The sequence below is a fragment of the Cinclus cinclus genome, chromosome 10 (genome assembly GCF_963662255.1).
Source record: "Cinclus cinclus chromosome 10, bCinCin1.1, whole genome shotgun sequence".
Lineage (NCBI taxonomy): Eukaryota > Metazoa > Chordata > Aves > Passeriformes > Cinclidae > Cinclus > Cinclus cinclus.
Window position 1 is genome coordinate 20,391,419 of NC_085055.1, and position 3,343 is coordinate 20,394,761.

Below are 3,343 nucleotides of genomic sequence, written 5' to 3' on the forward strand. Positions count from 1 at the left end.
GGTGACCCCGTAGACAACAGAGTTATCTTGACTACCCAGTCAGCCTGGTATTCTGTAATACAATGGCAAAGGTGAATGGAAGGCAAGTTTTGAAAAAATACCTGCAGCTCAGTGTGAGTTGTGGTGTTTGAAGGGGACATGGTACGAATCAGCCCTGGAGTGACAGAGACCCTGGGGGGCTGAACCTCCAAACCTTCCTTCCTGAGCTACCCTAAGAGTGGAGCTGTTGTTCCTTGGGATCTTGGCCCGCAGGAGGACAGGCTCCCTGGTTGTATTTACCTGGGCTAGAGCTGAAGGACCTGAGTGGTCATTTAGTGGCAAGGTTGTGGAACAGCCCTCACTGGGGTTATTTCTTCTTAACCCAAGGTGCCAGGATGCTGTGGAGGGAGCTGGATGCTCTCATGGTGATCTTGGACACCTGAGCTATTGGATGAGCTGAGGACACAATGCTGGCAACAGAAACAAGTTCACCACTGCCTTGGAGAAGTGTAGAGGTAACTGGATCTTCTTTTTGAGAAGCTCTATCCATATTTGCTGCAGTGTCAGGAGTAAGAGTTGAACAGTTGGAATTTGCTGCAAGGCTTCTGTTTGAAGAAGTGCCCCTGGTGTTTCTGTGGGCACCCCTCAGAGCTATGGCTCCAAAACATTATCTCAGGTGCTCTTGAGTAAAGAATCTTGTCAGGATGGGATGAGGTGTGACAAGGCCAAAAGGAGAAGTATGTATTTAATTCAGGGTGAGTCCGGCTGGGTTTTGGTGCCTCTGGGCATCCTTGGGCTTGGAATCCTGCTGATTCTGTGTGTTCTCAGGACTGGATTGACATGAAGGAGGTCTGTTGTGTCCCTCACAACACGTGAAGCTGGCTGGCAGGAAAAATGTGTCCCCAGGGGAGGCTCAACTATTTATTCTGCACATAAACTCATTTCTTTTGGCTAAGGTCCTGGAGGTATGGATGACATTCTCCTTCTCTGCATCTCCTGCATTTCTTGAGGGCCACGCCTTCTCTGAAGTTGGCTGTTACTGCCATTCCCACCCAAAATCCCAACACTACAGTGGTGTCCTATACTCCTGCTGCCCTGCCATGGGGTGTTTGACATGGACTGGAGTATGAAACACCCACCATATGAGCTGCTTGCACCTCTAGGCTCTGGAAGAATCCCAAAACACCAAATCATTTTGCACCGGCCAAACCTTGCAAAAATTCTTTTACCAGAAACCAATACAGTCAAAACAATTCTGCCAAAAATACCTTTGCCAGGATTTTTTCCACCAGCTGGGAAGAGCCATTTGGTTCATTCCACAGGTCAAAGCCCCTGGGTGTCTGATGTGCTGCTCCTCCAGCAGCCTGGGAGTGCATCAAGAGGAACCAGAGCCCCTCTCAGTTCTTTCTGCCCTCCCAAAAGACTGGGGAAGATGAACCTGGCAGCCTGCTGCTCTGACATGGACGTTGCACCCGGCTGGGATCAGCATCCCAGAGTTGCCATGGAGATGCCTGATGGGCATCTCTAACTTTTCGGAAATGTGGCAGGATGCCAGGGCATCCTAGGCTTAATGGTGCTGAAATAGATTCCTTCTGCTCCAGGAGGCCCAAAAGCAGTCAGGAGAGACTTCTCCCCTTGGGAGGGAATGAGCTCACCTGTGGAGCTGGGCTGGCTGTCTTGTCCAGTCGTTGTTCCCATCTCCATGTGAACAGCTGGAAATAGGAGAAAAATATTATTGAAGGACCCTTTTCTGGACCAGCTGCCCAGAAATCCCATTATGCTTTTTGCTCTGCATTCACAGTCCCAGGAAGCTGAGCGCTGAAGGGCACGGTGGGTCTGTTCTGTGGTATGCATGGAGCTCTGTGTGGAGAAAGTTGTTTCATAAAGAAATGGGAGAATAAGAGGAGGAAAGCACAGTCAGCAGCACAGCACATTGGCCTGTGTATCAGAGCCACGCCCAAAGGGTTAAAGCAGCCCAGGAAGCCTAAGGGGATCCCTCAGGATGGCTCCTGAGCATCTCCAGTAATGAGTTTTCACTCCTGTACTTTCATTATCATCATCCCATTGTCCCCCTTAGCTCTGCAGCACATTATTCCTGTCATTGAGGCAGCTGCAAGGACAGTGCTGTTCCCTCAGCATTCTTCTTGGAAACGTGATGGGCTCAGCCTCAGGGCAGGAGCCTGCATTGGCTGTTACCTCAGGAGTGATGTTCTGCTTTTCCTCTCTCTCCCTAGCTCCTTCAGATTGCCTACAGAAGTCCCAGGTTTGCCATGGTGCCCAGCAGAGCCTGGCATTTGGTTATTTTCTGTCTTTCTAGAAATATTTTATAACTTCATGGAACTGGTTGCCCAGAGAGGGCTGTGGCTGTCCCATCACTGAAAGTGTTTGACACTGGCTGGACAGAGGTCTAGTGGAAGGTGTCCCTGCCCATGGCACCACAAACCATGCCCTGATTCTATGAAAATTCATTAGTTCTCTGGAAACTGGGGTGGTGCCAGAGGCAATTTGGCATCACATCTTGATACACCACCATTTGGAGTTTATCCCTCCTGATTGGCAGGATCAGAGAAAGCTCTTTTTGTTCTCCCTAAGATCCCTCAAAAGTGGAAAAGCAGAAGAGGTAAGGCCATGTCCTCCATGAATCCTAGGGTGCTGTACTTAAGGTCACATTTTTAAGTACCAGTGTCACCTGGTCTGTCACTCCAGTGCTGGTCTCACAACTGACTTACTGAAGTCGTTGGCTTTATCGTCATCCTCACTTGCACAGCCTGGGCAGAGCCTGCAAGAAAAACATGGCTGTCACATCTCAGTCCTTGAGTGACCGAACCACAGACCTGCAAGGGAGTGGTTCTCCCTCAAATCTGTGTTTTGCTTCTTCCATCAGATAACTCAAGGGTGACAAGGGGACATCCATTGGTGACGTGCACATGACAGCTGCTTCTTCCTCTTCCCTGCCCGTGGCTCGGGGTCATGTTTGGAGCTGGTGCCTTTGGGCTAAGGGCATGTCTTACCCTCCTGATCTGTGTCTCTTTCTGCTCTAGGCTTATTCAAGCTCAAAAGACCCAACCCCAAAGAGCCAAGGAAATGAGGACCAGTCCTCATTCAGTGAGGGAATACCCTGGAGAGGCAAAGCATCTTTATCACTCTAAAAGTACTCCTTAAACAAGCAGCCATAAAAAACGAAAGAGAAGAGCTCCTGGATGTTAGCTGTGGGGGTTGTGCTTGGTGCGTTTGGTGTTTGGACACACCAGTAAAGCCTGGAGTTGTGTGGATGTTGATGCCAGCCCAGCTCCGCTCTGTCACCGTGGCCACTCCCCTCCGAACAGCACTCCTGTCTGCCCTTCCTGCAGGTGACCAAATGCCA